The sequence below is a fragment of the Micropterus dolomieu genome, linkage group LG20, assembly GCF_021292245.1.
Source record: "Micropterus dolomieu isolate WLL.071019.BEF.003 ecotype Adirondacks linkage group LG20, ASM2129224v1, whole genome shotgun sequence".
In the NCBI taxonomy this organism is placed as follows: domain Eukaryota; kingdom Metazoa; phylum Chordata; class Actinopteri; order Centrarchiformes; family Centrarchidae; genus Micropterus; species Micropterus dolomieu.
Window position 1 is genome coordinate 26,639,913 of NC_060169.1, and position 15,300 is coordinate 26,655,212.

At 39.0% G+C, this 15,300-nt stretch overlaps 1 protein-coding gene and 1 long non-coding RNA gene across 2 annotated transcripts in view; one reads left to right on the top strand and one right to left on the bottom strand.

Moving 5' to 3' along the window:
- Positions 1-15,300, top strand: part of LOC123959129 (protein unc-13 homolog C-like) — a 125,649-nt gene that overhangs the window by 19,807 nt on the left and 90,542 nt on the right. The window lies entirely within an intron of this gene.
- On the bottom strand, positions 4,517-14,809 carry LOC123959131. Its single transcript, XR_006822235.1, has 2 exons — positions 14,138-14,809; positions 4,517-5,478 (listed from the first exon to the last, which is right to left on the bottom strand). It is a non-coding gene; the product is annotated as an uncharacterized LOC123959131 (long non-coding RNA).

Here is a 15,300-nt window from a genome sequence, read left to right on the forward strand (position 1 = left end):
CAAACTCTTGGTTGACCACAGCTCACCTCCAGCCTTCTGAGCTCACTCTGTCTGTGTTCACGTTAACTTTGTGTATTGAATCCCACTGATGTGCACATGGAAACATCAGGCTCAAATACCATCAATACTTAAGATGTATTTTTACAAAACTTTAATCCAAATTCCTTCACAGGTAAACGGATGCTCTAACTACTCCCTTCTCCTTATTCTACCTGACATATCTGTGTGACCCTTGGATCTCAGATGGTTCCCGACTAGAGTGTGCTCAGATAGATTTTTTTTGTATCTCCTGATGTGTTTGCTACATCTCCAAATATGGTCTTCCCTACACTTTTCTGCTCATTAAATTTCATGAAGGTAGGCGAGCTTGAGTTTCCTAATTTTAGACCATTGAGGAGCTTCCCACACAGCACACACATGCACACACAAACACACACAAACCTCTCCAAAGAAAAATGGACATGCACACTGCCTGACGTTAAGCTTCCACAGATGTCCTGAAACTGCAGCCTTGGAAGTGGGTGGCTCATGAACAGCAAAGTAAAGAAAAAATAGGCAGAATATAGAAAAACAAAAAATGCCTGCACTCAAGCCAAAATCTGTCTGCTTTTATACTCAAAGAAACAAACAGATATTTTTTTCAAAAGAAAATTGTGGGTTTAAGGATGCTGAAAAACATGAATATCTTTCCTTACAAAAAAAGATCAATTTGCAACTTAGCACCTCAAATGTCTCTATAGAACTGTATTATTTAGTTAAAATTCTGCAGTATTTGTTCTTTCTTTTCCAGAAAACTACACTACTCTTCAAAGAAAATATGACAATGGGAGATTGTTTAATTGTTCTAATTTGAAAAGTAAAAAAAAGGTTATGTGGTGCTGTTTTAAGCTTTGAGTAATTTGTTGAGGAAGCAAAATCAAACATGTAAAAACATTTTCAAATATAAATAAGGAATTCTGATTCTCATTACTAACATTCCCACTTTATGGTCCATTTACACAAAGTTGGAAAATTAAAATTATCAGGAAGTTAAGGCCAGATAAGTATAGTCAAACAATGTGATTTTCATCACATACTGTAAAACTTTCTCACCGTAAGTTGAAAAGCAAGTTGAAAAGTTTAAAAACAAATGAACAGAAATTGAAACGGGGGGAACAAATGGCAACTGGTCCTAAAGCATCATTTGCCCAGTCATTGTTTAATAATAAAATAAGTCATATAGATCTTAATTATTTTAAGAACATTAGAAATAATTGAAAAATAAATAGAATTCAAATGCACACCAAAGACGTCCATGTGTTGTTTTTGTGAGAGATGATCTATTTAAGGAATTACTCTATATGCCCTAATATCTTCAGAAAATATAATAGACTAACTGATGACACGGATAAATTCATCCTTCCTTAAATCACAAAATGTGCTTGTGCTTCAATTACGGAAGAGGTCACAGTTTGAACAAGTCCATTTTGGTAGGAAAACACAGGAACAAAGAAATGTATATACTTGTTCATCAATAAAGAAACGTTTCCCATTTTCTGTCTACAGTTTGATGCTGAAAATATTAACAACACTGGAGCAGCCCCAAAAGTTCTGCATACATAATCTCCTCTTATGATAGCCTCAATTACTCTTCCTTGGCAAACTTGCTACACCATAAACATTAGAGCATACACAAGAACTTTTCACAAGTTTTTCATGAGACTTACAAGCTGTGAATGGACTGAGCCAACAAAAGAAGCTTTTCAGAGAACGTCAGGGACAAAGCATCCTGAATTTGCACTTGAATGATTGACTGTAAGAACTGTATATTTTATGAATTGCTTTTTAACTCGCTGTATACAGATACTTCTGCTTGTCATGACGTTAACCTATTCTCTGTCACACTAAGTATTTTAGAAGTGTTTCAAAACAAGATGTTGCACTGAAACAACTGAAATAAAACAGCTTTAGCTTTCTTCCAAGAGCACTGGGGTGAAGAACATCATCTGAACCAACTACAGGAAATTACTTGAAATAGCAAGGGATTATGGATATAAGGAGGAAGATTTTGACATCTGATAGCTTTCCGTTTTTAATGCTTGGAAAGTCAACACAGATTTAGGACTAACTACTGTTTGGGACCATAAGCAGCTACTGTATTTCCTTGTGTGGTTTTAATAACTGGTGTAAAAGCCAAACAAACAACAGTTTATTTGAATACATTTGTTTTGACTCCTCCCTTTCTAATACTGTAGGCTCAAACTTGGTGGGATGCAAGGCTACCAGAACTCTATCCATTAGACAAGATACTTGTGAAGGCATTTGTCTGTTGTTTACAGGTCTAATTTTAAGCCACCACAATCGCACCGTTCACCATGCTGAAGTGCCCTTGAGAAAAATACTCAATCCCCATGACCTATAGAATAAAACTTTGGAGCACACTGAGCTTACACATGGACAGCCGAGAATTGGATTATGCTGGAGGAATGGTTTGAGAAATTTCTGGGGGTATTTTGATACTTTGAGTCCACTGTGAATCATCATTTCAATCCATTGTAGCCGAAATTATCAAAGATGACAACAGCGCCTGTCTGGAAGAACAAAAGTACAAACTTCCTACAGCAGGTCAAGCCTAAAGAAGGTGAACAATATTCAAATAATACATTTTGGATATATCTCTTAAAAAGCCTGCAGATGAAAATGATCTCTAAGTTGATTCTGGTACAATACATAAACTGTCATTGGCAACATTTCTGTTGTATCTTATGCATGGTCCCTGAAAATATATATATTCAAAATATAGAATCAAATAGCATGATGGTAAAATAATTTGAGTGAATTGAAGTGGACAGAACTACAGTAAAGTGTACATCATGTCTGATAGTCTGATACTGAACAAGCTACGGTTCCCTTCCGCTCTCCTGGCTGAACTGTAATGTGTGAGGCTCATATTTATGTATCTGGAGTAACATGAGAGATCATGTCATTTGTGAAGTTTCAACCCAGATTGGATATTTCCTCTAAACCGTGACTTGCTAAACTAGTTCAATGAGCTTGTCTCTGCAGGGATTTGCAATTACCTCGCCTGCCCAATGATTACAGTCAAGAGCTTTTTGGCATTTCTTTGTGCCTGTGAATCAGTGCTCAACCGTGTTTTCATCTGATTAACTGATTTGAGAGGGCTGTGTTTGTTCCTATGCAACCCTTTTTAGGAGGTTCACTTCTGTTGGTGTGTCTGCTTTGACTCTGGAAGACACAATGTTCACTGTCGGTCTATATTTATAGGTGTCTCTTTCCAAAATGTAAACTTTTCATTAACTAAAGAAAACCAGTCATATTTAAGCTCATTTATAATACATGGTTGGTCTATGAACTGAAACTCACTAAATTTGGAGATGCATTGCTGTCAATGCAAAAAAAAAATGGCATATGATCCATAGAAAATTGGTCAGCAACCCCTTCGTGGGTTTTTATGAGAAACACCAAACCATAAACCAAAAGGAGTAAATGGTAATCTTGGGTCCATTTCAGACATTTACAACCACATTAGTATCCTTTAATCCTTTCTCAAACTCAAACTTAGAATGCTTTTGATGAAGTCATCTTTTAAGTTGCATTAAGTCATTTTGACCACATAGAGGCAGAAAAGGCCCACAGTATGCTGACAGAAACACAGCCCTGAGTCTATAAAGTTAGCCACAAGTTTATAAAGTTTTGGCTTATGTATTAGCAATCTGTAGTGTGCATCCAGTATTCACAGACTGACATTATCATCCTATTGAAGTTGTGCTTCTCTCCACGTGATGAATGTAAGTCCACTATTAACTCCTCTTTTAGATCTGATTTGGTCTCCACCAACGCCTGAGAAAATAATCTGGCTCTAGATGTTCCACTTTCTTTGCCAGCTAGTTGTTAACTTGTCTGTTTTTTAGTGCTGCACATAAATAAGTTTAACCCCTAAATTGAGTTTATTTGAGCTTATTTGGTGACCTTTTGAATAAATGAAAGATTTATGCTGTAAGCCACAGGTACTGGAGGCCACAGAGAGAGGAAAATTTGCAGGGGAAAGAGAAGAAATGAAGTAAAACTAAGTATAAAAAAGGACAGGTTTGCATTATGCGTACAGGTAAAATGTTGGCTTTAGATCTCTGTTTCCATTAATATTATATACAAATGGAAACATTTCTGGTACATTCTTTAATTTGGCCTCCAAGGGCATTTCACACATACTAACAGCACACATGAGGACATGCACATACACACTCGGAAGCACACTAGTATGAAAACATGCATCACTATGGAAACACACATACAAAAGCATGCAGACTGCAAAAACCTGCAAATGTAATCACACATACACACACACACACACACACACACACACACCGTAACCATGCACATCATCACAATGCCCGCTGAATCATTCATGAGCAGCTTTTATGCGGTGCAGTCCTCTTAACTTCTTATTGTGTGGAAAACAAGGATTCGATGAACATGGAGTGTGAGCTAGCAGCCTCTATAATAATGCACTTTGACAGTTTAGGTCAGGGATTTAATGCAGCCTTGCAACCACATTTTCATTTCAGCTTAGTGAGGATTTAGCAAAGCTGGAAAGCTTCGACCTGGGAGACATACAGGTTCTTCAGCTTTGGGTCTAAGACTGAGACACGTGATGTTTAACGTGATGTTTAGCAAAAGAAATATTGTTCTCAACTCTGCCTCTTTTCGTAAATAACACATATTTTACCAACATATGCTCATTTTACAAGGGACAACCTGCTAAAATCTATTGTCACTCTTTCAGATTGTATACTGGAAAAAACAGAGAGCATCATATAATAATCAGAAATAGGTCCTCTGTATGTAATATCAAATAGCTTTGGCAGCATAATTCACTTCCACAACTCCCAGTTATTAATCACATCTCATGCTGTGAAATTCTCCTACACATTCCACCGAAGCTGCCAGTTCTCCACAAGACAAGCTGGACTTCATAGATAGCTACCAGTGGGCCTGCTGATGGGATCACAGTCGCATTCTGGCTCTGATTTAGCTCGACTGGGACAGCTAAGTCTCTATGGGCCTGCAGATGGGAGAACCAGCATGACAGAAACGGCATGAAAAAGCCGGAGAACTGGTTTTGTTCCAGTCTACTAGGTCCCTGTCACCTTCAAAGACCACAGGTTGAGTTCCAGCTGAACTCTGAAACCAAATGAACTCCCTGGCAATGTCACATTCCTCGCCTGGATTCCTAAAGTTCTATCAGGTCTCTGGCTTTTGGAGCTCTGCTGGATTTGTAGTAATTGATTTGAGCTCCAGATGTGTGGAGACTGTGGTGTGTTTCCATCGACTCCGTGGTGACAGTGTGAGAGCCGAGGTCTTTGAAGATGTAACTGACGAGTCGTTGTTGGTCACAAGCAGGACTCGTGGGACTCTGTGACGGTGTGCAGAGACTTTTTTTCCTGCTGCATGTGGTTCCCGTTGTGAAGGACAGAATACCTGAAAGAAAACAGAGGGAGGAGTGAAGAGAGAAAAGTATAGTTAAGTAATACTTTTTAGACAGTTGGTCAGTCAAAACAAGTCAAAACAAGCAATTTCAACTTGGGCTCTCAGAACATTTTAAAATATTTTATGACATTTGATAAAAAACAACCAACTCATAGAGGGAAAAAAAGAAAAGAAAGAAATGAAGTGTATTAGTTGCAGCTCTAAAATATGTGTATAAATAGTTTATATGAACACTGACATTGATTAATTAAGAAGTAAAATGCCTTAACTTTGGTCTGAATGCTATTCTGGTCTAACCCTCAGGCAAACCTTTCTGAAAGCAGTTCCTCTTTAAAAGTTTAACAAACTGCAGAGGCAGAAAAAACAATCTGATCTTTGTCCACTCTGCTGCTACTGGGCAAAGCCACCACCAGGTTCTTGTCAAAACAAAAAGAGGTGGCAAGTTGCTGCAGCTGCTCCTGTCTGAAAGGGCCCTGACGGATAGAGCAAAGGTGCAACAGCAGTTCAGCTGTAAAGAAGAACTTGTCCAGCAGCTTCATCTACACCTTAAAACGACAATGATCTTCCAAACCACATGAGCTGGAGCAGCATCACAATTAGTATGAGAGATGGTCCTGTTGGTCCGATCCTTGCTTACTGGAAAAGTGATCGCACTGTCTGGATAACAGGAGGGTAGTTCAGAGAAGAAAGTCCAAAGGAGTGTGTTTTCATTTTATTATTCATATGGTTTGGAGTGACGTATTTTAGTAAAATAAGTTTAATAACCAAAATGAGCAAATAGACATAAGCAAAAAGGAAGTCAGGGATCACAGCATCCAGATAATATGGTAACATTGCGATTATATTACTTTATGATAACATATAAAAGAAATTTGAGTAGGAGGATGTGTGAGAGGAAAAGTAGTTCAGCGATGTTACAGTAATTGGTTCAAACAAGCAATTCTAATCAGAGAAGAAGCATTTAGCAGCAAAAAAGATGAATGTGTCATAGAATCTAATGCTACATGTCTAACGTGTAGCTGTAATTGGTTCACGCAAACAGTCTAGCACAAACAAATTTTAATGTGACATTAGTGCACAATAGCCATCACAGCTCATTTCAGGAGCAAGAAGCAACTATAAATCAACTATAAGAGAAACCCATTTGGCAGCAATAATGGGTCTCATTTGTATATAGTCTATTGGCTTCACTGCATTTGAATAAGAAGAATGGATATCTCTGTGGTACACATGCAAGTATTCATGAGTGTGTGTGCGTGTGCATGGGGATATGTACAGTCAATGATTATGTACATTTTGTGTAGACAGATCTCTGTATATGTACAAATGTATGTGTGTGTGTGCATCACAGAGGCCTCACCGCAGGCTAAAACCATTATGAACTGTTTACACAAACACCCTGACCAAAGAGTCTTCCTGCTGCCAAACTGGCCGTGAAATTTACCTTCCCGACAACCTCGAAAATTTAGAGCTTTTCAAAAGGAAACAGACTACAGGTTCTCGCCAGAGTGAAACCAAAAATTGCTGCCACATTGCGGTGTTAAACCCTCAGCTGGTCTCACTGTGGTTGTTTGAGTGTGACGGGTTTTCTGCTTATGCTCTTTAGAGGAAACAAAGATGCTGGAGAGACATGTTTGTAAGGAGAGTTGGGGGAGTTTTTTAAAAATATTTCATTTAGTAAAGCACAGTAACAGACATGTCTCTATTGAGCATAAGCTTACTAAACATTAATTTCATAATTTTTGAGTTATGGTCTTTGTAGCTCACATATTCACTTTTGGTGCTTTGCTGCATAAATCTTCATCATCTAAAATCTGTACTTTTATGCTTGAGTGCTTTATGCTTTAAAAGACTGAAATTAGTCCAAATGATGCTATAAATGATGCTGCCATCTGTGAAGTGATGTGACAGCACACCAAATGGTGTTTAGACTAAGATAAAAAGCGCTGTGTGATTTTTAGGATTTTCAGATAAACTGAAGTCTTAAAGGCTCTTGTTTTGGACAGCTGACATGGTTTTCACTGTAGAGTGACAATATTTGTCTTTGACAGAATCTTGTTTGTGACAGCAACATCATGTCAAATAGTAAATATTATAAGTTGCAGCATTTGTTTTCTGGAAAAAAAAAGTTTTTGTCTTTATGGTTCTTTTTCATCTAGCATGTGCTACCATTTGTGTCTGTCGGTTTATACGTTTATTGCCAGTTCCAGCAGAGGTGGAAGTGGTTTGAACCAACAAATTATAAATTTCCCCCTTATTGTTATCAATATTTTGCTATTTAAATCATTATTTTGAAATGAAATATAAATATTAAAACAATAAAACAACCCTCAAGTTGGTATATTGGTATGGCCTATACCCGTGGCCTCCCGAATCCAATTTATGTCACTAATGCTGCATACAGAGGGACTACTGGGTCTGCACCCATCTACCTAACATAATACAAGCCTACGCCTGGCTCTGCCATCCCTACACACAAAGTAATCTCAGTCCTGGCTGTTCTCATCTGTGACACCACGATGGTGGAACGAGCTACCACACGCCATCAGAGCAGGGGCGTCCCTCTCTAACTTCAAGAAGCTCTTGAAAACTCATCTCTTCTGAGAACACTTTCTCTTATAACACTGCAACCCCTAAACTCTAACATGCACTTCCTGTGCTCTTTTTCTTCTATCTCCTTACAATTCTCTTGTATTGATTGCACCTTTCCGTTAACGCTTACTGCTTTCCATAGGTATTTACCCCGTTGATGCCATATATGCTATTAGCTCTTACTAGTATGTATTGTCAGTTGTAGATCTGCATTTGATGCTCTGTTGATGCTTGTATGTTATTCCTTTAAATGTAAGTCGCTTTGGTTAAAAGCGTCTGCCAAATGAGTAAATGTAAATGTAAATGAGCTACGTAAATATTTAAGGTAATAAAAAAATAGCCATGAAAAAGAAAATATTGTACATATGGAAAAAGTCACATATAGCTCTACATCACCAACTTCAAATATTTTTAACTTGGATAAGTATGTTAGAATACTAAATAAAATTTGTTTTATTAAAGACTGGGCCAACGTATCACCAGGCTCTATCTTTAAAAATACACATTAATATAAATGATCTTCAATATAAACTAAACAAGATAGTAGTATATAGCTCTACTTTCCATCCATAATTTATAAATGTGGGGGGTGGGGATATGAAATGTCAACATGTTACTAGAGAAAACCTCTTATCTAAAGTCTCATTAAAATGCCTAAAACTCTTAACATAAAAGAAATAAAGAACACAGTGAAAGCCGGAATAATCACTGATGTATGCATGACAATGTTAACATAGAGAAATATGTATCATCATGTAGAGAAAACTGCAAACTGTGTATGTGTGTGTGTTCATTTAGAGCATTTTAAAATTTTTACATTTGAATCAAATAAAAATTTGGAGCCTGACATGTGGCCGCATCCATTCTGTGTTTATTTGTGGTTTTGTTTGTACGCAAGTGAGCCACCTTCCAACTGGCAGAGCGGGAGACAGGATGGAGACTTGTTTAATGAGGCCAGGGGAGAGAGAGACAGAGCCGGATTACAACCAGACTAAACATCTCTACATATTTTGGGCAGCAATGTGGCGAACATTCATCTTGATAAAATGAATGAAAAGATTTTGAGTGTGCTGTATAGCAAACCCAGACATCTGTTGTTCCTGATGAGTGGGAAAGGAAAGAGAAAAGTATCCAATAAAGATGAATATGGTCTAAGTCCAAATAACATTGAAAAATGTATTTCAAAACCTGCTATATAGAGTACTACGATTGTATCTCACACTTCATCACAAATCACTTGAGAACTTTGATAACTGTAAAAATTACATTATGAAGAAGCTGAAAAACACAAGGAAGGTTGTGCTTGTTTCGTTGGAATTAATGAGGAACTGATTAAAATCTCACTTATTGTTTAAGATTAAAAGCCGCAAAATGATTGCAGATGTTTTATACATCCACCTCCATGACACCAGTGAGTGATATAATAAACTGTCTCATGTTTAAATTAATGCAATTCACGCTAAAGCTTCATCAGCACTGAGGATGAAATCTGACCTTCCAGTGCTCTACCTCCACTCCATTAACCTGGGAATTAACCTTTGCAAATAAACATTGTTATATAGTGTAGAACTTGTTCTAGCTTTGTTTGTTGAGTGTATGAAGGAGATTTCCATTGAGTACAAACGAGATTAAGATAGTTTTACAAAGGTTAATGTAGTTAATTTACAGGTTATTACTGTGGACAAATTCCAAGAGGAAATCTTCTAGTGTGTCTAGACATATACACTACAGCACAGTAAGCAAAGTCAGCTCTTTAAAAGGGTGAACAGAAATTAATTAATTAGTGAAATAAAAAAACATTTTCAAGTATATTGGCCTTATTTGTACTCTGACCATCATGCATTTTTTACTTCATCAAAAGACGTTGAAAAATGTTTGAGGGCAATATTCTAAACGCAAAGAAAAATGCGGAATCAGTAAACTTGTTCTTTTGGCCCACAGTTCTTATTTTCCAAATCTATTTTTGCACACAAACAACTATTCCTCTTTGATGCTCATATTTCTGCACTTTTTATTAGTAAATGCTCTGTTCTTGTATAGCGCCTTTCTGGTCTTTTCGACCACTCAAAGCACTTTTACACTACATCTGCATTCACACTGAGTCTAAGTGCTCAAACAGAAACTAACATTCACACACATTCATACAGCCGCGGAACAGCCGCCAATTCGGGGTTCAGTATCTTGCCCAAGGACACTTTGACATGCAGCCTGGGGGAGGCGGGATTGAACCGCCAACCTTGTGATTAACGGCCAACCCGCTCTACCTCCGGAGCCAGAGCCGCCCCTACAGCACAGTACTTTGATTAAAATGTTTGAATATTATAAAAAGGGTCATTCTCTCCAACGCATGAATGTAATTCATTAAGGGTGAAGATAATGGTCATATATATCCACCTGGCTGGCTTTCGTGATTTCCCAGCCAAACACAGAGACATAAACAAATACACAGCCTAATTCTATTTTGGCAGTTATTTTTTCCCTGCCCACAGCATGAATGATTTCTAAAGTCATGATAAAATGTTTTGCCTTTATTCACCCTTTTTTGAGCACCATGATCTTTTCTAACTATTCCCTGTTTTCATCACAATCAATACCTTTCATATTCCCTACTGAAACAGCAGCTTGTTCAGTGACTTGCTAAACAGTAGTCTTTAGAAATGACTTAAGTATCTGGGTTGGGCGATATGAAGATATACACTATGAGATGATGGAAATTCCACGATTCTACTATAACGAGAGATGTATATTTTCAGCAGCTGAATGGTCGGAAGACTATTGAGGTGCTATGTAAGTACATTTGATTTATAAGTGATCCAATCTTTCACTTTTATAGCCTGTGGGCTGCTAACACCCCACCCCCAAACTGACTCTCTGTTGATGACCACTCTAGATTTCTCGCCCTCTCTCGACTCCCACTAATCACATACGGAGCCTCTCGCTCTCTCCCTCTCCCTCTCCACTTCTTCTGATGATCCCACTCAGAGTCCTTTTGTCTGAAGTACAATATTTGATCATCACAATCAGGGAGCCTTTTCCTCCTCTTTCTTTCTTTTCCCTGTGCTTTGACAAGGGTCTGTTTCTGTCCAGATCACAACCTACCAAGACAACAAGTGGACTGTCTCAGGCACATGTCACTCGAGGCAACAGGACCCGACTGAGAAACAAGAGCTTGCAACCCACTGTGATGCTGATGAAAGGACAGGAAGGAGCATAGGATAGGAATGGGTGGGGGGTTGGAGGAGAGGAAGAAAGATGATAAATCTGAGATGAATACAACAGACTGGAATTTGAATAGAAAAGAGATTACACAGTATTGAGCATTTTATGATCAGATTATTCAAATTTTATACCCACAAGGAAAGTTTGTTTTTAGCTCAAAAATAGCAAGAGCAGCATGACTTTTTAATAAAGAAATAAGTTTAAAATATACATAAAACCCTGAATGTTATACAACCCTTAAAACTCCTCTGACCTTGAAGGAACATTTGTTTGCAACACGAAGCTCTAAAAATGTGCAGGTAAGCAAAAGCATCTTCAAAGGTCTTCACTGTAAAACGAAATACGGTAGGTAAGTGTCATCACCTCAATTACGGTGACAGTGAGTAATGTTTTCTGTTAGGTGGAGGTTGGGAATAGAAAGGGAGAGAAGGCAAAAAGGGAAGAGGAGAAGGAGACAAAAAATATTTAACACAAAGGCAGTTCAAGAAGATTTAAGATTTGTTTGCAATCTTTTGACCTTAAAACTCAGTCAGAAGATCAAAAATATGACTGAATAAGGACAAAATGTTGACTGGGACTCCAGATCCCAAAGATTTATTGCAAAAGTAAAATTGCTGACACCAGGTCTACGGAAGGAATCAGAAAGTTGGCCTTTCATGGGATTAAATCTTGCAGGCTAGTTTTCTTTCTCTCCTGCTCAATGAGGCTGGTCTGAAGACACGTCAGAAAGCATTAAGGAGAGCAGAGAGATTTTTAGCTGGGGCCAAAGAAAACCCAATCTGAACCAGGCAAACAGAAACAGAAGTGAAATTCCGAAGGATTGTGGCTGCACAGTGTTGTTTCCACAGTGAGGGCACCATGAATATTTCATATATGGTCAGAGGAATCGAGGTGTGAGGTTAATGAGTAAGTGGTGTGAAGTGTGAAGTTGACAATCATAGGTTTTGTAATGTTTGCATACAGGTTATTGAAGCCGTTTTGTGAGCAAAAGCTAGTGGTTTTAAAATCCCACAGCAGCTGAAAATAGTGGGTAAAAAAGCAGAATCAAAAGCTCACTTCTACCTAATTTAAAGCTGGAATGTGTGACTTTAATAAGGTAGTTGGAGGTCTTTGCATGGAGTCCCACAGTGTAGTGCAGAGATGCACCATTGTCCATTCTTGTTAGTTAAAATGACAACTATACAAGTTAGCTAGAGAGACACCTGGCAAGCAAGAGCTCTAGTGAGCTAGCTAACTCACTAGCAAGGGAACTAGCAAGTGAGCAAGCAGGCCAATCCACTAGCGAGCAAGCTAACTTGCTACCAGTTTTCAGTGCAAGACTTTTTCTTTTCATCAGTTATATGTTTGTGATGTACATATGGCAGCCTAGTCTACACTGTTACAGTTGGGTCGTGGTCAAGTACAATTTGTTCAACAAAATCAACAAAGGAAAATTTTATGTAGAATATTTTCTAGTTCTGCTCCTCATTGCAGTGCAACAAACTAATACCAACAAAGATTACAAAGAAAAAAAGAGCTAATCTGAAAAATCAGTTTTTCTGTTTGGCTAACTTGCTGAATACGTACTTTAAAAGTATCTCATCAACAAATGAAATATGATGCTATCCTGCAGTGCACCAAAAAACATGAAAATTTGAAGCAGTTCAAGTCTAATATGCTGCTGAGAGGACAACTCCTCTGAGCCTAACTTGCATATCACAACTCCAGCTGCTCTGCTAATCAGCATACAAAACACCAGTGTTCCCCTTCTTCCCTATCAACTTCCCTCGTTAGGATCTAATGACAGCCAGCTCCCCCCGCCGAGCCATGTGGGATTAGAGCTTGCTTTGCAAAGCGTCACTCACTGCAAACGAAAACAGCCTTACCCTTTCTGTCTCAGTGATACCATCTTCAATTTCAAGCTCGGATTCAGAGACAGAGATGGGGGAGGAAGGGCGTCCATCATAACCCTGCTGAGGAACTCTCTGGGTTCATACCAGGGCACTGCTTCAGCCCGCAGAGTTATCAAGATGGATGCTTTGATTCAGCCTGTTATTTTATGTTTTGTCTTTCCTTTTCTACTTCCTTGATGAGAGTTTTTAGGACCATGGGCGTCAATCAGACTCGAGTCCTTGAGTGTAGCAAGGATGATGGACCTGGCCTATCTCTAGTATTAGTACTAATACATAATAATAATGTTTGGAACAAAACATTTTCAGTATTCGAGCATTCCTTTAATCATTTTCATATCAAGGAATGCAAGGTTGAAATGTGTCAACACTGGGTTCCTCCAACATATTCTAGAGGCATGAAGTAGTCTTCTACATGTCTTTTTAAACTGTTAGTGTATTAGCTTTGCATACCACAATAATTATATAAGACCTACTAAAATAAAAGAGAAAATAACAATGGCAGATATTCTCTGTAATAATTTTCATTAGATATTTTGCCAAATTACACCTTTTGTCATGTTATTGCCAAGCGCAGACACCCAGGCAACAAGGGATTTGGACTCAAATCCAGACACCAAGACCGAGCAGGTACAGTTAGTAATGTTAATTTAAATAGCAAAACAAAAGATGATCAAGCTTACACAGAGGTGAGGCAGGCAAGGTCATACCAGGTAAGCAGTTCAACAAAAGCAAGAAAATCCAAAAAGGCAGGCAATCCAAAAACTGTAATGCAAAAGACATGCAAAACAAGTGAAAAATGTGAAAATGCGAAAATGCAGACCTATACAGAACAGAAAAGGCACGGTGATTGGACATAAGTGGAAACACTCAGTCAATCAACACAGACAGGAAGCACAGAACGAATGAATAACTGACAGGACAAAAACATAATCAAGTGCAACGAATACCTGACGTTCCTCAAAAACAATAGACAGGATTGAATTGGAGCTGGAGACCTGAGGTCGCCTGAGAACGACCAGAAGGCCAGACTAAAGGGCTGGAGAGGACTGAAGGGTGACCAGGAAAATGACAGCAAAGACAGAGCCCATCTGGGGGTTGGTGGCGAAAATGTAAACCTTGTGGAGGCTGCCGGCGACGACGGTGCCCCTCTGGAGGTTGGGCAGGAGGTCGGCGATGTAACCCAAGACCAGGCCCAGAGTCTTTTTTTTTTTCCTTCAGGCCCAGAGTCTAATAGATGGAGTGCGAGACCAGAGTCCGGCCACGGGGCATCTGGAATGGAGCAGTGACAGGGCCGCCGGCGACAGGTACTTCAGCTAAGGAGGAACCGTGGGTGAATGCTGCAGAAAACTGCAGTAACACAACAACAGAGTTTTGCTGCAGCTCAGCAGAGACAGAAGATTGTTGCAGCAGCTCAGGGGAAACCACAGGTAGTTGCAGCTCTGTGACTAAGTGGGCAGGATGTCACTGCAGCACAACATAGTGAGGGTTTTGCTGGAGCTCAATTGTAACAGGAAGCTGCTGTACCTCAGCAGTGCCAGGATATGGCAGATGCTCAACAGAGTCGAAAGAGTTGACTAGGCAGCCGACTGGACACGAAGAGGAGGAGTCAGCCAGACTGCCAATAGAGAACCAGACCGGACTGCTGATACCTACAGTGGGGGAAAAAAGTATTTGACCCCTTGCTGATTTTGCAGGTTTGCCCACTTACAAAGAATGCAACAATCTATAATTTTAATCATATGTACATTCTAACAGTGAAAGACAGAATCCCAAAGAAAATTCCAGAAAATCACATCATATGAATTCATTAAAATTGATAACCATCTGATGAGGAAAAACAAGTATTTGACCCCCTGGACAAACAGCATGTTAATATTTTGTAGAAAAGCCATTATTGGCCAGCACAGATGTCACACGGTTTTTATAGTTGGTGACAAGGTTTGTGCACATTTCGGCAGGGATGTTGGCCCACTCCTCCCTGCAGACAGCCTCCAAATCATTCAGGTTCCGAGGTTGTCGCCTGGCAACTCGAATTTTAAGCTCCCTCCAAAGATTTTCAATTGGATTCAGGTCTGGAGACTGGCTAGGCCACTCCAGAACCTTGATGTGC